Source organism: Myotis nattereri, assembly GCF_964212035.1.
Source record: "Myotis nattereri genome assembly, chromosome: 18".
NCBI classification, from domain to species: Eukaryota; Metazoa; Chordata; class Mammalia; order Chiroptera; family Vespertilionidae; genus Myotis; species Myotis nattereri.
In genome coordinates, this window is record NC_138093.1 from 19,672,210 (window position 1) to 19,691,599 (window position 19,390).

At 46.1% G+C, this 19,390-nt stretch overlaps 1 protein-coding gene across 1 annotated transcript in view; it reads right to left on the reverse strand.

Annotated features, from left to right (window-relative positions):
* Positions 1-19,390, reverse strand: part of TNR (tenascin R) — a 321,237-nt gene that overhangs the window by 126,096 nt on the left and 175,751 nt on the right. The window contains exon 2 of the mRNA XM_081112117.1: positions 16,729-16,825. The gene's annotated coding sequence lies outside the window, so the exon portion shown is untranslated. The remainder of the gene's footprint in view (positions 1-16,728; positions 16,826-19,390) is intronic.

Here is a 19,390-nt window from a genome sequence, read left to right on the forward strand (position 1 = left end):
GGCAATGGGTGAAAATGTAGAGTTTTATTCTGAAGGTCTGGGGTGGGGCCTGCGAGTCTGCATTTCTAATGAGCTTGCAAGTGACACCACACTGTTGGTGGGCAGTCTACACTGCACCTACAAGGTTATACAAAGGACACCTTCCAGAAGTCCAGAGCCATACAGGTGTGGCCAAATGGCCTCTCCAAAGATGGCCATGTCTTAATCCCTGGAGCCTTGATTATGTCACTTTACGTGTCAAAGGAAAATCAAGGTAGCAGATATAATGAAGGCTGCTCATCCGCTGACCTTAAAATCAGGAGATTTTTGTGGATTAACAAACTGGGCCCAAAGTCATCACAAGGGTCCTTAATACTGAAAGAGGGAGGCAGAAGAGGAGGCTGGAGTGCTGTGATATGGGCAGGACCCCACCAGCCATCGCTGCCTCTGAAGATGGAGGGAGGGGACGAACCAGGGAATGTGGGCACCCTCTATGGTGGGAAAGGCAAGAAAATGGGTTCTCCCCCAATGCCTTTGGAAAGAAATACCATTTAGACACCTTGATTTTAGCCCAGTGAGATACATGCCAGACTTACAGAACCATAAATGAATAAATGTGGGTTGTTCTGACCTACAGAACTGTAAATTAATAAATGTAGGTTGTTCTTAGCTTCTAAGTACGTGGTACTTTTTATGGTATCACTAGGAAATGAATACACAGACACTTCCTTCATAGCAGCTCAATCTCTGAGGCTGGAGTAGTTCAGCCAGGGAAGCAGCCCGAGAGGTTTATGCATAGGCATGCTAGGTAGAAAATGTCTAGTGTTCCTCTATGAAAAATCCTGAAACTTTAAACACCAAAACTACCAGACAGAGTGAGCAGAACCCACTAATGCCTGAACAGCCTTGATTTTAAGGTAAGTGAGCATGACGAACACGGTGTTAAAAACTCAGGCCTGATTAACTCCCTGATGAAGCACAGAATGAAACACGCCAGGCAACCAGGCTCTGTGGAAATCACTGCCCGTGCCCAGCGTGGGGAGACTTCCTGCAGGGCTGGATGCCTGGGCCCAGAGAAGGCAACGTGGGTCCCCACGTGGTTCTGTCTAACCAGTTTCCCGCCACAGGGAAGCATCCTCCCCCTGCTGCAGAGCCTAGTTTCTCAGGTATTTGCTACAGAGTGGGAGGAAGATGATGTTGCAATGACATCACCGGCTGCAGAGAAACTCCCTCATTCTGGGCCAAGTCCTCATAGGCTGAATTTCAGATTACAAAAGTAACCTTTTCAAATGCTTCTGCACAGAGTTGGGAATGGAAGTGCAGCTGCTAGAATTGGCATAATTTATGTTGTTGGGTTCATTCGTTTCTGAAATCATGATTCCATTTATTTTATCACTGATTCATTCACTCATCAAACATTTGTTATTTGTCAACCATAGGCCAGCACTGGCGATACAGGGTTAAACGCTATGCAGCACTATGTTCAATAGCTGAGCTCTGCCCCCAGGGGCATTGAGGAAGGGCATCTAACACAGGCTAGGAATGGAGGTAAGAAGGGGATCAGAGAGAGTTGAAGGAGGAGGCACTGTTCAAGGTGAATTTTAGGAGATGAGAATAAGGTTGGAGCAGGCACTCTAGTGGCAGAAACAGCGTGGTGCTATGAAAGAGCACAGAACCCTCAGAAAAGTCAAGAATTGAGTGTGGCTGGAGTTGACGCATTTCTGTAGGGGAACCAAGAGGGGAGAGGCTGGGAAGACAAGCAGGTGCTGGATGCTCAGAAGATGATGACAGAGACAAGGAATGGAGGGTGTTAGCAGGGCTACAATGTGTAGGATGTGAGTTTTGGGAAGATCACCCTGGTGACTGTGAGGCAAGTGTCCTGGAGGGGAGGAAGGTTGGATGCAGGTGGACCTGCTGAGTCTGAATGGGCTATGCCCAGAGGTGCTCTTTTGAAGAAAAAAAAAAAAAAAAGCCTTGGGGATTAACAAAGGCTTATTCCAAATCTGCATAAGAGCTTCAGAATTTATTCAATTCATCCGAGAAAGTGTGAAGGCAATGTTAGGAAACTGAGAGACGTGGAAGGCTATTGGTGGACACAACGTGTTCTTTTGGTTCCACACGAGGCTGTGGACTGAGAACAGACGGAAGCGAGGACTGTGTTTAATATGCCATTGTGCATTGTTGTCATCTGCTGTGATTATAGGCTTGGCTCCTGGTTTTTCATTCAGAGCCATTTATTCTGAAAATCTCTTATTCAGAATTTGAGTTCATTCCTCATTAATTCTGTGGCGGATTTCTGTAGCCCGGTGATTGAATTACCTAATAGCACCTGCCCGAAATGATTACCCTATGAGGAAGCCACCGGGTTGTATTTGATCTAAATGATTTGTTTCCCCAAGTTGTAATTTTATGAAAGGGGGACCCAGTGAACTACCTTCATAAGTGAAGGTGCGGCCCTGGCTTCCATGGGGTGCCTGGGAGGTTAACAAACGATTAGCAGCTGACAAATGACAACATGGCTCTGGAGGAAGGTGGCACTTCTCAGGGATGGGTCACCATCCCAGGGAAAGCGACACACTGTTCTAGTCCACGTCCTGATAAGCATGGTGACCAGGGGGAGAGAGAGAGAGGAGAGACCCGCTGAAGAGGTGGCCCACACTGTGCTCGTGAACTTGCTCTCCACCACGGCCTCCACCTGATCGCCTGAATCATTCCCAAGCGGATGAAGCAGGGGTGAGCCCCACTACCCGGCAAGGGATCGTGGAACAATACTCTGAGTTTCTGTCTCTCTGGGACAGGTCCAGGCAAGTGGTCCCAACAGGAACTGGGTTTCCCTTCTGAAGTGATGGTGGCTTTGTACTGGACTCTTCCGGTAAGTCCCTGGTCTCTTTAAAAGTTTGCATCGAAGGGAACAGGGAAAATTGGGACCCAGGCTATGGAGAAATATTCTATCATTTTGCTCAGCAATTGAAAAAGAACACATTTTCTTTGTAATGAATTGTTTAGTTATTATACTCATTTCCTCATTTTGTTGATTTAGGTATAGATGTATGTACAGGCACACAATTTACTAGTATATGCCATGTAAGGACAGAAATAATTTGTACTTCCCAAATTGTAAGCTGAATATTTTTATGATATTGACCCTTTAATCCCTGAGAATCCTGACGAACAAAATAATACGTCTGAGCGTGGGTGGGAGAAACCTCCCAAAGACAGCATGGTGGTGACTCCTCATCTTTATACCCATGGCCATTCCCCTAACGGGGGTCCTTGAAACATCTTTTCTGGACATTTCCTCCCATCTCCCCACATGCTGCAGTCCTTATATGGCTTCACCCCCTCTATTCTAGCTGGAATAGGCCCAGCAGCCCCACACTGCCTCTTTCCCAGCCATTCCAGGAGTCCCTGGCTGGCAACCTGCTTATGTCAACTGTGTGGCTCTTCACTGCGGGAAAACCCCACCCCAGGTACAGGGGGAGGGGCAGGCAGGTTGAGTAGCAGAGGCTCCTCAGTGCTGCTTAAATCCCATTATTAAGGCAAATCTACTCTAATGGTGGGTTTGGCCGACACTTGTGAAATCTGCTCCCACCACCTCTTGCCCAACCTTCTCTCTACAAGGGCCCCAGGCAAATGCTTAGACAGTGGCTCGCACACTAGTCTACATGGGAAAATTTCCAGGGGAGCTTGTAAAACACGGATTCACAGGCCCCACCCCCACCAACAGAATCAGACTCTCCAGGAGGTGGGACCCGGGAATCTATATTTTATACAAGGTTTCCCAGTGGTTTGGGAGCAGTTGGTCTGAGAGGTGGCATTTAGGAAGCAGAGGCAGAGGACACCTATGCTCCCTGCAAGCCTCCTTGTGCAGGTGACGAGCCGATGTGCTGTCTCTGCTCCCCACACAGGCTCTCCATCTTGCCCATGTCTCCTGGATGCCTGGTGTGGATCTGTTTGTGTTCAGGTAGAAGGTCTCCACTCTGTGTACATCTCTAGGCTGCTCGATGCAGAAATCCCAGCAGCACTGGGGGCTTCTGTGGAGGCCATTCCCTGGGTCTGTTTGCAGAGCCCACATCAGAGCCTCCAGCCAGACCACCAGCACCAGCCGCCACCGCCTTGCCCCAGCTAAAGCCTCTGAAGTTAAAAGGGAGCGCAGGAGGATGGTTCCCACTTCCCTCTCATGTTTCAATTAATATATCAAAAACAAATCATCCTCGGTACACAGTCACTTCTGCTGCAAAGTCATGTATTACCCAAACATTTTGTTTACACATCTGCTCACAGAAATACTATCTCTGAGCTAGGGTGTCATCAGGCCTAATTTAAGACCAAAATGTAGACTGTAAGCTCAAATTGTTGCTGCAGCCACGTCTGTTCATCCCGACTCCCTCACACACCACGGATGCTGTGTACAAGCAGGAGCAGCTGCATCGGAGTCCAGTAACCCTCAGGGATGTGTCTAGTGACAGTTCTCAGGAACCTCAGTCCCAGGACCTACAGGTATGTCCACACCGGTCCCCCTCAGTGCCACAGCCATTCCTCCCCCCATCTCTCTCCCCCACCCCATAGCTGGTTCTAAATACCATCACCAGGCTCCTGACTTTCATGGCGGTCATCATCTTTTCCATTAACGGCATTATCTTTGTCCAGGGTCCATTAGGACTCCTGTCATAATGAGGACTTTGGGTGTCGCTGTTCATAACGTGGCTGTTATGATGGATGCTCTGCATACAGTTCTCACCTGCCATCACAGTCCCTCCTGCTTCCATTAAGATGATCATCTCCCCCCCGCCCCCAGTCATCACCACATTAGAACTCCATTACCTTTCCCGTCACCACCATTACCTCCCTTATCGCCCCCTCTCCATTTCGGCTGCCCTCACCTTCTTCTTTCCAGCCACCAGCTTTTCAATTACAGCTCCATTATCTTTATTATTACCTCGGTTACAATCATAATTGTCCCCATAACAGTTTCAATGTCTATCCACCCCTCTGCAATACCAGACCCTGGCCACCTTTGATAAAGCTACAGGCGTCCCTATTACACACTGGACAGGTACTCTACACTCCCTGTTAATGTTAGAAGCCCCTTCTTTTCCTTCATTGAATCAGCCATGACAAGGTTAACCACAAAAGATCCCCCACTGTCCATGGCAATTTCACTATTGCCACTGTCATTCTGATTTACAGCTCACTGCTCATTTCTCTTTCCATCGCAGCCAAACCATGGTAATCCTCATCTAAAAACACCAGCATCCCGTCTGTCAGCTCTCTGTTATGGTTGCCTCTCTGACCCCATGGATCCCGTTACCAATTTCTTCTTCAAGGCAGTCCATGCTAACATAATGGGGACGCACCCCATTATGTTATGTCTAATACTCCAGTGTGTGTGTGCACGGGGAGAAAAGTGTTCCGCACTGCCCTGTTTGATCCATCAGGTTGTAAGCTCATGGTGGACCAGACCAACCTCGTTTCCTTTCCAGAGCGCTTAGCAACTGGACAAAGTGAGCATCCAGAAGTGTGGTTCGCTGGGTGACTCAATGCCTCACCCTCTTTGTCCTCACACTCTGCGTCCACTGCTGTGACATCAGTCACTATCAAAACCTCATCAACAGTCTTTATGACTGTGTTACCCCAAGCTCTTCTTCACCAAGAGATCTATCTCCTCTTTCATTTCTGGACCATTCTCTCAATAATTGCCACGGCTTTGATGACAGTGGCTCCATGACACCCCCATCACCACTCCCTGAGTGTGGAGGGATGGGCTATTCCACCACGATGCTCAGCTTCCCTTTCAGACCCGTGAGGAATTACCAGACCTGTCGTGACCTCTCTCTAATAGGCATTGGTCATTGCACGAGTGACGGTTACAGGCTCACCTGCATGTGCCAGGTCCAAATGACTAAGAAGGCTTTTCCCTCCTGGTGTCCAGCTGCGTGATCTCAAATGGATCTTTCAGGGTAGGCTTATGTGGAGGAGCTCTGGACTTCAACTATCTGGGTTCAAGTCCCCGCTCTGCCACTGACTGAGTTTGATCTTGGGCAAATTATTTAGCCTTTCTGTACCATAATAATGATGCCAATTATTGTTGGTTGCTTAGAGGAGTAAATGGGTTAATACACAGAAAGTGATCAAAATAGCACTTAGCATCTAGAAAGCACTCAATGAGTCTTAACTCTCCCAGGGCTCCATTTCCCTTTAGCTAGAAGATGAGAGTTGGACCTGAGTAATCTCTCATCCTAAACATCACTGGGTCTGTGTTTCCGGTTTTGGATTATCAGAATTCTCGCCAAGTTTCAGCATCATAGTTCTTAAATCATTTCCCAGCTTCGCTGTACCCTGCTGACTCAGCTGGGAATCATGGTAGTCTGCTGGCCCATGGTCACGACTGTGCTGCCCTGGGTGTGATCGCTGGGCATTTTCTTCTCTGCGCCTAAGGGAAGACTGGAGTGGTTTTGCTGTGGTTGGACTTGACTTAGCTGTGTACATGCCCATTCAGCCTGCACTGGCAAAGTGTGGGGCTGACAAGTGGCCCTCTCCTGCTAGTCCTGTCCTGTTCCTCCACCTTTTTGTTCTCTTAAGCCAGTGGTTCTCAACCTTCCTAATGCCGTGACCCTTTAATACAGTTCCTCATGTTGTGGTGACCCCCAACCATAAAATTATTTTCATTGCTACTTCATAACTGTAATTTTGCTACTGCTATGAATCATAATGTAAATATCTGATATGCAGGATGTATTTTCATTGTTACAAATTGAACATAATTAAAGCATAGTGATTAATCACAAAAACAATATGTAATTATATATGTGTTTTCTGATGGTCTTTGGCGACCCCTGTGAAAGGGTCGTTCGACCCCCAAAGGGGTCTCGACCCACAGGTTGGCGACCTACAGGTTGAGAACCGCTGTCTTAAGCAATGCTGACAGTTCTCAGGTGGGACCTGAATATGCCCAACTTTGATGTGGGAGCTATCCAATCAGTCAGTGCTGCTCCAGACACACTTCAAAGGAGACAGGGTTTGGTACTAGCCTTGTTTCATCATGTGGCGCTCTCTCTCTCTCTCCCCCACCCCCTCCCTCCCTCCCTTCCTCCTACTTATTAGCTATCCAGACCACTTCACTGGACACCTTCTTCAAGCCTGCCTTTCCTACTAGAGCCCCATGTTCTGAAATCATTTTCCCCTCTTCTCCCTCCATCATTTCTTATCCTCTTCTCTTCATTCTCTTCCTCCAGTGGCCTTTAGACAAAAAAAAAAATGATCTAATAAAATAATGAGCATTCTAGGCTGGATAAGTGGGTCTCTCTGGGAACACCTGCCTTTCAGAAGGGACATCTGGGAGGGGCCAGGCCTTCCCAAGAATGTCTCTCAAATGGTAGGATTTGAGACAAATGGCAGAACCAAGTGTATTATTTTTAATTTTATTTTCTTAATATTTGAGAGGAGGTGAGGTTGGGGTGGGGGTATAATCTTCAGGGCAGGCAGATTTCACAGTGCCAACCAAAGTATACTTTGTAGGCAATGTCCTGCTCTCTGTATAAAACCCATGTGACGTACACCTAATAAATTATCCTTAATTTACCAGCCTCTCCATTGCTCAGAGGCTATGGGGCCGTCAGCTAATGAAGCCGTCTCAGCTGCCTCATCTGCATGAAGTTTCTGTGAGTTCTCCACACCCCATTGTTACTAATATGAGAACTCAGTTGTCAAAGAGCAGTCCGAAGTGTGTGAGTCTTTCTGTGTAAACAGCATTCTACTCAAGCAAACACGAGAAAAAGATGCTTCACTTTGTGATTACAGAGACAACAGAAATTGGCTGGCACTAGGCCAACTCTGCAGAGACCACGGGGACCGCAGACATATTTTCTGCCTCTAGATTGCTGGTCTCTGGCCGAGGCAATCTAAGGGTTGGCACAGGAACCTGAGGGTGTGAGGCAACTGTGGGGGCTGCTTGACCATCCCCGTCATTGGCAACTTTTTCCTTTCCCTTTTCTCTTTCTTCCTCTCCCTTAAGTCTTCCTTTTCCCTACTCCAAGGTGTCCTTTTGCCTTCCTGGCTTTGTGCCACTTCTCCAAGGCTCAGCTTGATGCCCATGCCCTCTCCCATGAGGTCTTCCATGGTCGTCTCCATTCCCCTGAGCCCTATGATCCTCATTTCATTCCAGTTCTATTTAGGTAATAGACACAGCCAGTGCCAGGGTGCAGTACTTCATTATATTGTTGTGCATTAGTATTTTATTTGTTTTCTGGGTTTGGAATTGCCTTGGACTAAACTCTAAGCTCCTTCAGAGCAAGGACTATGATATGTCCTTCTTTAGTGTGGCCCATGGCTCATTCTTCTGTATGTGACACATGAAAATTACTGAAGAAAGACCTGCCACTGGGCCTTCTGCTCCTTTATCCTATTTTACCTTTATCTGCCTTGCCCTGCCTTTTATCTGCCCCATTCCACTTGCCCTTGTCTTCTCTGCTAAAGTGCCCCAGGCTGGCACACTCACAGCCCCTGCTTATTCTGTCCAGGGTGAAGAGAATGCTGGCTCCTAGTTTCCTAGGAGCTAGGGATGGGGCTTAAGAGAAAGTTGAGTAGTGCCCTGAACAGGAGTGACTTCTGGCCAATTAGAATCCCTTGGTTTTGCATCGGAAACAGAGAGGGGCTGACCTCATGGTTATGACAAGGTGCCACAATAAAAGCTGTTCTGGGGCCAATTGGATCCACGGGCAGAAAAAGCCAATCACAAAACGGTAAGTGCTGGTTAACTTCCTACCTCCTATTTGTTAGAGGTACCGTAGCTACGTTTATTTGGGGGAAAGTCTAGACGGTTTAATTTGTTCTGACAGCATACCAAAGGGCGCGTTTGCATAAGCATGTTCACAACAAATACGGGTCCTGCTTGTGATCAATTCTCATCAGTATGTTGTAAAGCAATTTCAGTAAGTACTTAGCTTAATCAATCTGTATCTGCACACTGACCTTCGGGACTCTGCACAGGTCCCAGCATGCAGTGCGCTCCGCGATGCTGTCTCTTCAGACAGCATATTTCTCAATATTTGCACATGGCTTTCATATTCAATCAACGCAATCATCTGTTCCCTCCTTCCAACCGCCTCCCTTGCAGGGGGAAGTGAGAGCCACAGAGCCTCTGCCACTGGTTCCCAGTCCCCTAAAATCTGGAGCACTGAGAAGAGACCAGGGCATCCTGGGATCATGAAAATACAGGAAAAATTTTTTAAAAAATTTATCAGCTTGTTTACACAATTATGTAAATGATGAACACTTACACATGGCTGATTCCTCAATTATTCATGGTGTGAAGTGCCTGAGAATTCAATTCAACTAAATAACCTTTTCTTCAGCTCTTGTTATGAGCAAAGTATTGTAATTTGAGGAAAGGGAGACAAAGATACAATCTGCTAAAGAAAATCAGAGAAATACACAAATGACTGTAAGACCAGCTGAGTAAGTACAATGAGAAGAGCACAACAGAGGCAACAGTGCAGGAAGAACAAACATCTGATTGGCTGGGTCCAAAGGGGATTTGTGGAGGATGGAGGAGACCCTCTTCCCCAGCCCTGGAACCACTCGTGGTTCCAGCCCCATCACCTCTTATCTGGATGATTAGAGCAGTTTCCTGCCTGATTTCCCCCTGTAAGTGCTTCTTCCTGAGCCATCTTTTTAAAAGGCAATCTGGTTATATCCCAGCTCAGCTTTGAGCCCTCCATTGTCCCCAATGTCTGCAAGAAAGCGTTCAAGTCTCTCAGGCTCTCACACCTGGAGAGGAATAGTCTGTCATCCTCTGACATCTTCACACACTTCTCTCCCCACCGTGTACACAGTGCCTGCTACATGTCTTGCTACCTGCCTCAGTGGCTTCAATGACTTTGCCCATGCTGTTCCTTCTACCTGGACTGGCCATCTCCTTCTCTCCTTTTCTTCCTTCCTGGGCTCCCCATTTGTCTGGAGAGCTCCTATGGCACGTTCCTTCCTGTCTTCTGCCCCAAGACAGGGCTGATTGCCCCTGCCTCTTTATAGTACACGACCCCCTCATCCCACTTACCACATGCCCTATAATTTGGGGAGGGGTTGGCATGCTCGGCTACCTTGTAAGAGTGTGTCCTCCTTGTGGTCAGAACCCAGACTGGGCACAGAATGGGCACAGCACAGAGCAGGTGATCTCTGCCTATTGCCAAATTAAATCCAATTGGTTGTGTGGGTAGGTAGATACACCATTTTCCATGGGATTAAGGGTTAAATACATGATGGGAAAGGAGTGTAGAATATTCTTTCATAGAATTTGGGTAAAAGAAGGTGTTAGAGAGTCACACAATCATGCAAAGCTGTTTGTTTTACTGCCCACCAAGGCTTGTTTATCAGCAGAAGGGGAAGAACATACAGGAAGTGAGAGGATATGAATGGAACCACTGAATGGAGGAAGGCTCCACAGCAGGTGGCAAGAAAGAGGCTGAGAATTAACTCAGTGGGAGAGTTTGCCTTGCAAGGAGCAGGGACGCACTGTCCCTAGACAGACAGGACAAAGCCAGTCAGGAGCATGAGCGTGCAGAGGCATCCTGAGGAGAGGAGCAGGACTAAGCAGATCCCTTTCTTCATGGCCCCATGCTAAGGAAAGGGAGCGATGACCTTACCTGTAACCTGCCATCCCACACACCCAACACCCGAACATTTTCCCCATGAAACTGCCAGATGTTGAGAGAAAATACAAGTGGATATTCAGAAAGTCCTTTAACTTTCAGAGCTACAGCCTCTTAAATGCAATGCCCTTGGCAAAAGTTTATCACCAATGAATGGGTGATTCCTCTGCTAAGGAGCAGGACGGAGCATGGGAGCTCTGCGGAGACCCCGTGACACTGCCCTCTGCCCTCTCTGAGGAGTGGCACTGGACCCAGGTGAGCTCTGCCCCTCGGAGGCTGGTCAGAGCTTTGGGAGCCCTATTTCTCGCATCTTCCTCAACCCTTCTAATAAGACAACCCTTCTCATGGCCATTCACATTCAAACTACAGTTCCTGTTCAAATCCACTGGAGCCATGGTCTAAATGGATACAAGTATTTTCGTCCTCAAGGGTCCCTGAGGCTGGTGAGTTTTGGACTCTTAGGACCAGAGCAGGAGGAGCAGGTTAGCTCACAGCCATGCCCAGGCCCAGGTTCCTCCCTCCTCTCCTGTGTGGCACCTTACAATTCTTAGCCCTAAGGAAAGATGAAATACACTCAGCCGTAAGAAAAGATGAAACACTGGCATTTGCAACAACATGGGTGGACCTTGAGGATATTATGCAAAGTGAAATAAGTCAGAAAGAGCTAAGAACCATATGATTTCACTCATATGTGGGATATATAACTGACACAGACACGGACATAGACACGGACAACAGTATGGTGGTTACCAGAGGGAAGGGGTAGGAGGATAGCAAAGGGTAATTGGGGCCAAATCTATGGCGACGTAAGATGATTTGACTGTGGGTGGCGGGCACACAATGCAATATACAGATCATGTACTGTAGAACTGTATACTTGAAACTTATATGACCTTATTAACCAATGTCATCCCAATGAATTCAATAAAAAAGGAAGAAAGGGGAAAAAAAGAAAGAAAGAACTCAGCGTTACTTCAGGAACACACGGCAGTTGGGCTTTTCTCGCCAGAATGCAAATACAAGGTTGAAGCTCAAGGCCGGCTGCTTCTGAAAGGTTCTAAGAGTGGCGATTATTTGGTGAACCTTCTAAAAGGAAGCTTAAACTCGGGGCATTTCTGCAATGACCAACCCATCAAAAGGGCAAGCCATGTTTTTAAGAACCTCAAGATTTAAATCTAAAAACACCAGTTGCTCGGTTTGGTTGGGATATGACAGGAAAGAAAAGACAACCGGGTTTTTGTTTACTTATTTTGAAGAATCCATTCACTCAGCATTTAACAATCCAGTTACGCTCACTTTTGGTCCCTTTCCCACAGTACCTTTCCATTCTGTTTTTTACTTTTACTAAAGCTTCCCGAAGATTATTATATTGGAAGGCGGTCATAGCTCAATGGCTTGATGAGTGGGTTTCCCCTCCCAGCACTGAACCTACCTGTATGAGTTAAAGGGAGATTGAGCATATTCACCAAGATGAAACACTCATACTTCTGATCATTCTGTATTATTCTTGGCCAAAGTCAGGTAATCACGACGTTAATATCGAATTCAATGACTAAACAGTAGTTGCTCAGTAAAGGTTTATTGCCTAGAACTAAAAGTTATCACAGAGTGTGGGAGTATAGAGAGAAGTTTTCCCATAGATTGTCCCCCAGATTTTAACGCTGGCCTGTGTCCCTTGGCCTCAACTTACCTTTTCTTGAAAATCTCGATCATGAAGACACATCTACACACAGAATCCCAGACCTTTAAAGATGAAAGACACCTTGTAGATGCGCACACCCTCAATTTCAGGCTACAGAACAACATGGGAGAAGGTAGTTTCCTACAAATAACAAGGTCAGACAGGAATTCATTTTATCTTCCTAGTTGTTCAGTCTTTATGCAGACTGTAGTATATGAAAACTGGGCTAGAAACAGAGGAAAGAGTACTGAAAATTGTTGGAAGAAACATCAACAATTTAAGATATGCAGATGACCCCATCTTACTGGCAGAGAGTAGTCATGATTTGAAATGACTTCTCATGAAAGTGAAAGAAAAAAGTGCCAAAGCAGGACTGAATTTGAACATCAAGAAGATAAAATTATGACCATGAATGAAATATACAACTTTAGCACAAACAACAAAGACAATGAAATTGTTAAGATTTTGCTTACTTCAGTTCGATCATCAATAAAATCAAGACTTGCAGCCAAAAATCAGGAGAAGGCTGAGATTCAGAAGGACAGCAATGGAAGAATTAGGAAAGACCCCAATGGAAAAGATGAGTCAACAGAGACCAGGGCTGAGATCATTCATACCCTCGTATTCCCAGTTACTATGTACGGGTGTGAAAGTTGGACAGTGAAGAAGGTTGATAAGGAAAAAACTTGATTCATCTGAAATATGATGTTGGAGGAGAGCTCGATGGATGCCCTGGACTGCCAGAAAAATGAACAAGGAAATTAAGCCTGAAACATCTCTGGAGGCAAAAAAAAAAATAAAAAATGACAAAACTGAAGCTGTCCTACCTTGGGCACATCATGAGAAGGCAGGGTTCTTTGGAAAAGACAATAATGCTGGGAAAAACAGAAGGCAGCAGCAAAAGAGGAAGACCAAACTCAAGATGGATTGACTCCATAAAAGAAGCCATAGCCATGAGTCTACAGGAGGTGAGCAGGGCTGTGGAGGATGGGACGTTATGGACATCACTCATTCGTAGGGTCACCAGGAGTCAAGCTGACTCAAGGGCACATAACACACACTGCTTCAAAACCCATCTGCGGTCCAGAGCAGCCTTGAAGCTGGGAGTTCAGCTCCCCAAATATCACATTTATCTCAATTTGGCAAGAAGCTAAAAGCCTATCTGGGGCCATTTAAATTCTAATGTTATTAAGGGCTCATCTAATCAGCTTTTAAAGTAAGCTGCTTTCAAATGCATGGGGAGCGAAGGTAGGGGAGCAGTAGGCTGAGGGAGGCAGCCTGGGAAGTGCATCTTGGTTTGAATTGTTAAAGAGTAGGCAAGCAACCAACACTTTCTTACTGGATGACCTCTGCCATTCCAACACCAGACCAAGCTGGTGAACAGCCATCTGTGAGTACAGGGGCAGAGGGCTCCTCTGGACAATCCATGCTCTCCTGTAATGTCCAGTGTACACACGTAACAAGGGTTGGCAGAGAAAGATGACTGGCCTCCATGCCAGGAGGTGGCTTTGAGATTTCATCAAAAGAGCAGCTGGTGCTTCTGAGAATGACCTCTAACAGTGCATCCTGTGGATTTCTGAGAAGTCCTGCCCTCAGGAGGCCAGCAGGACCCACCACCCCTGCCTGGACCCACTGGCAGTTGTAAACTGGCTTCAAGGGAGGCCCCGCACATCTGACGTGGGTTTGATGAGACTACTGTTAGTCCTAAACTAAATGAAACTTAACTCTGGGGTGTTTATGGTTCTGATGTGCTTTGGGATGACCAATCTGATTCTGACACCAATTCTGAGGTTGCTTCCCACCTTCCCCCACCCCCTCCCACACACACTAAGCAATTCTCTGCAACACTTAATTCTGACACCATCTACCCAGAGAGAACATCAGATTCCACAAGTCGAGGGCTCAGACCCACCAGACTGTCCTCCACTTCAGATGCCAATCACAAGTCCAGGTTGTCACCTCTGTTTCTGACCGACTGGATACAGATTGGAGGTTCCCACAACTTCCTCCCTGGTTTCCATTAATTTGCTAGAACAGCTCAAAGAATTCAGGAAACCCATTTGCTCACTAGATTACTGGTTTATTACAAAGGATATTAAAGAATACAAATCAACAGCCAGATGAAGAGACCCATAAGGTGAGGTCCCAATCAAAGGAGGCTCTCTGTTCTCATGGGAGCTCTTTGGACCCCAACCTTTTGGTTTTTATGGAGGCTTTATTGCATAGGCATGATTGATTGAATCATTGACCATTGGTGAATGAACTCAATCTCCAGCCCCTCTCCCCTCCCCATAGGTCAGGGGTGGAACTGAAAATGTCAATCCTTCAATAACATGTTTGGGTCCCTTGGCAAACAGCCCCCATCTTTAGGGGATTTCCAAAAATCATCTCATTAACATAAGGCAGGGGTGGGGAATGTGGGGCCTGAGGGCCATATAAGGCCTGTGAAATCATTTGGCCTGGTCCTGCCAAGGCATTAAGGGGTGAGTCAATTAAATGTTTGACCAAGTATAGCAGGCTAGTTTTTAAGTTATAATTTTGTATGGCCCACGAATGATATAAATATCCAAATGGCCCTTGGGAGAAAAAAGGTTCCCCACCCCTGAGAGTGAAAGGTGTTTGCTAAAATATCAAGACACCTTTATCTTTCTTATCACATTTAGGAAATGCCAAGGTTTTAGGAGCTCTGTGCCAGAAATGGGATGAAGACAAATATATATTTCTTATTATACATCACAATGTCATAGGCCCTTCTTTAAACATCAGGCTCATCCTTGCCTTTCAAGAACATTCTCTAATCCAGCCTGCGGATTGGTGCCCTGGGAAGGACTGGGCAGGGTAAAGCTCGCTCCAGAAAGGATACGGTGGTTCTCTTCCTACTGCCTGCCCCCTGCACACCATCTTCTCAGATTCCCTGGTAGGGTCCGGGCTCCCTCCTTTATACTTCTAACCCCTCCATCCAAACCTTCAGATACCAGGGCTGATGAAAATATGTGGGTGCTCTTATCAAGCTAATAACTTGTCTCACCTTTACACCAAAATTCTTGAAATATTTATTCAACATCGATTTAGAGGAGGGTGACAGCACCCTAGATCTCCTACTCCCACTGAACCCACCTTATTTGGAAGTCAGGTTAGAGGGCACTATTTTCATTTGACCAAGTTTCTCTTGGGGAGGGGGAGGACCTTAAGCTTTCAATGCAAGTGGTTTGTCAAATATTCTTTTAGCTACACAAGTACTTTGAGCAGAGTGCTAATAAGTAACAAGGTCTCCATCTTAATGCATTTCCAATGATGCTCTTGTTGTGACAACCACCCCTAGTTGTCATGAGGTCCACCCCATGCCAGCTCTGCTTGGTTGCAGACAACTTAATCTCAACCAGCTCTTAGCCTAGAAGCACCAAAATGAGCAATTCGCTCTCAAGTGTGAATGACTGCTAGCCAGTTTAATGCAATGATAACTCTGGTGAGTTTGTACATTCAAAGGTGTTTTCAATGGCCTGAGGTCCTCTGTAGTCAAGTGTCCCCAAGTGAGGCAGGATATCACGAGGATACTCTGTGCTGATTTTAATATGGGACTTCTTATTGTTATACAGGGATGGATAATGAGCTCACGGTACATCTGAGAAAGGAAATGTGTTTTTTTCCAGAACAAACTTTAGCAACCGTATCAACAAACTGAGAGAGAAGGCTGTGAGTATATTATCATTGTTCTGTACAATAAAAAAAGGACCTCGCCGGTTTGAAAAGTTCCCAATTCAGTATATCAAGTTTGAGTGCCAGGGAGAGTTATTAAAGGAGCATAATATTCACCATGCCTGTCAGCTCTGTGAATCTGAGAGCCTTCTCCCACAGACCATTTTTTAGAGGTTATTATTTCAACCTGAAAATTCTTTAGACATATATATGTGGTGTGAAAAAGGAATTAGGAAAGCCTTTAAATTAAAAGAAATAAAACGACAGGGTTTTCCCGAGCCATATAAATAGTTATGGATAGAGATAAAGGGATGGATATTTTTTCATAATGGTTTATAAGAGGTTTGGAACTCCAGAAATGTTCGAGTCAGGCTGGTGAATAATTTAGTGACTGATTCATGCGGCCCAGGCGGGCGCGGTTGGGTCGGAATCAAGTTTAGCCTCCTGGTGGGGGTGAGCGCAGTAACACACTTTTATTACCAACCACATCATGAAATGCATTTCAGAAATATTTTATGAGAAGCCCAAACGATGGTTTTCTCCAGCTTTTTCCACTACGGCCTGAAGCCGGGGAGCTAATGCTCCTGACCCCCTCCTTGCAGGGGACCATCCCCAGGCTGTTGTTGCAGACACAGTCTCAGATCCCTGGGAATGTGCAGGCCCTAGGGAAAGCCTCACACTGGCTATTGCAATGATGGATAGTAAAAGAGTCACAGGAAATGGTACCTTCAGCGATGGTGTCTTTGATGCTCTCTCTGCCCGCAGGTCTTTAACCCTACCACCTGGAGAGCCTGCCTCTGTGCAGCTGCGATGACACGGCCACCTGAAACAGGAATAGGAAGAAATACTTCATGGTTTCAAAACAAGGAACCTTGGTTTCCCTTCCCATCCCAATGCCATGTCTTCTTTTCAATACACTGGGAGGTGCAGCATGCGGATTTCTAAAGCAAAGCAAACCATTATTTATTAGTTACTTTTGCCTCTCCAGAGAGTTCTATTTGTTTCAATTATCTTCCTTTATAAATCCTAACAGCTTTGCAGTAAAGTGGTAAGTATTTAAGACAAAAATTCTGTAGAAAGATTCTAAATCCAGAAATGTGTTGTACATAGCAAATAGATTCGGAGATCTTTGAAGGTGGCTGTAGTCACCTGCTCAGATGATCTGATGATGACCAAAGCTTGATACTTCCTCTGGGAAGCCACTCATCCCTGGAAGCTAAACCTGGGGCCCTCTTAAGTCCTTAACCTCTGAGGCTCCCTATGCCAAGAAAGTCACCACTTAATTTATAGCTCTTCGTTGAAGCTGTTCTCACTCTGAACTCTTAACCCCTCAAGGGCAGACTCTCTGTCCTGCTCACTGCTTCTTAGCTCTTGTCCCAAGCACAGTGCCAGCACACAACAGCGCAAAGAAGCAGTGGCATTGATTGTAGGGGGCAGTTTCCGTGCCAGCAACTTGTCCGTCCCTTTAAGCAGGGTTCCTATGCAGAATGTGGACCAGGTGCCCTTACCAGATTACCAGGGACCATCGACACAGGCCCCAGCAGAATGATTCTGCTGCTGAGGGCTTGCTTCCCATAAATCCTCTGAGCCCTCTCCAAAGAACACAATGAGCCTCAGGAATCTCATTTAGAGGTGCCTAAAGAGGATGTATTTGCAAAAATCAAGTAGCACTGAATGGTTGAAGGCATAAGCCTTTGGCTAAGGTATAGGCTTGCTGGTCTAAGTTATTCCTGAATAAATCAATCTTCCCCAGAGGACCTGATGGAACCTTGGAATTAGAGGAAGTGGAAAAATCACTTAGTTCTGGAGGCGTGAATAGATTTTATCACTGGTGAATACTCCAGCACATCTGCAGTGGCTGCCTAGAGAGTGGGGCTGGGTAAGAACCTAAGGCCGCCAGGAGGGAGACTGGTCATCAATGTTGCACCAGGGCCCAGAGCAGGGAGGTGCTGCAGGTGATAGAAATGCCAGGTATTTTCCTTCTCCAATTCTAATCTGGCTGCTCATGAAATGGAAGAGTTACAGGTCCTTTGGACAGTGTCATTTGCAGCCTCTTTTCCAGGCAGATAGCTCTGATATTACAAAGTCTCTCTTCCCATGAAATTACAACTCTTTCTCCTTTTTTTGCTCCTAGCCACTAATCCCCTTTCCCTCTCATCTATCTGTGAGGTGGTCCCTCACTCTTAGAAAGCTGGTCCTATCTCTTTTGAAACAACTAAGTCAAAAGCCATCATAAGTGTTGGCAAAATCCCCTTTATTTTTGTTCATCAAACATTGATACCTTTGACGCGCTATTTTATCCTTATTTCTCCAACTACATGTAGGCATGCCATTCATTCATTCAACTCGCATATATTACTGCACTTTACATTTCTTTCCATGATGTTCTTAATATTATAAAAGCAGTAAATGCTCATTGTAATAAATGAATTCATACGTAGACGGATAGAGGAAAAGTTAATCCTTTCCTTCCAGTCTCAGCCCTTGAGGTAACGTATTCATAGACAAGTACGTATCCTGCCACAGTCATAAGTCAGGTTCCCAGGAAAGACAGTGTATGTGCATGAAAGGTTTACTTCCACCCACTACTTCCTTTCCTGGGGGGGTTACAGGGAGTGGGAATGACCAGAAGAGCTCAGGAGCTGTTCTGCACTGAAAAGGGAGAAGCCTTTGACTCCCCCATCAGTCTTTGGGTCTGAGCTGCCCCAGAAGAGGGGACAGGCACAACCTTTGGCAAAGCAGCTTCCTTTGGCTGAGAGCAACTCTTGAAGAGGAACTCAGCTGTGAGCTAACAGTGGCCAACACTCCCAGTAGCTGTGGGTTGGTAGTCTCAGTTAGGGGGTGCCCCATAGTACCCAGCACATCCACCCTCCCTTCTGCTCGTTTAAACCTAACTATGCACAGATATACAGATATATGGGGTGTTTTATTTATAGTTTTTAACTGAAATACTCTGTAACTTGTTTTGACTTAACATATGTACATCATCATTTTCCCCTAATTTATTTATGCATACATACCCGTACTTTATTTAAACAAAGAACAAATTATGCATCCAGCCTTTTTTTTAGTGCAGTCTCCTTATTTTCTTCTCTGTTGCTTGCCTCTCTCCACCTCCTCTCCCTCCTTCGCTGTCCACACCACCCTCCCCACCCCCATGTGGACAGCAAGGAATGGATACTTTTGTACTTTCCTTCATGCTCATACAACCACATGCATACATATGTGTGTATGAGTGGTGCACTCAGGTTTTTGGTCATTGGGAGCAACCATTTATTAAGAGCCTTCTGAGTGCCCAGGCCTGCGCCAGGCACAGGGCATACAAGAAGACTTAGTCTCCACCCTCAAGGACCCCTGCCCACAAGGGAGAGGGATGAGGGAGTGGCAG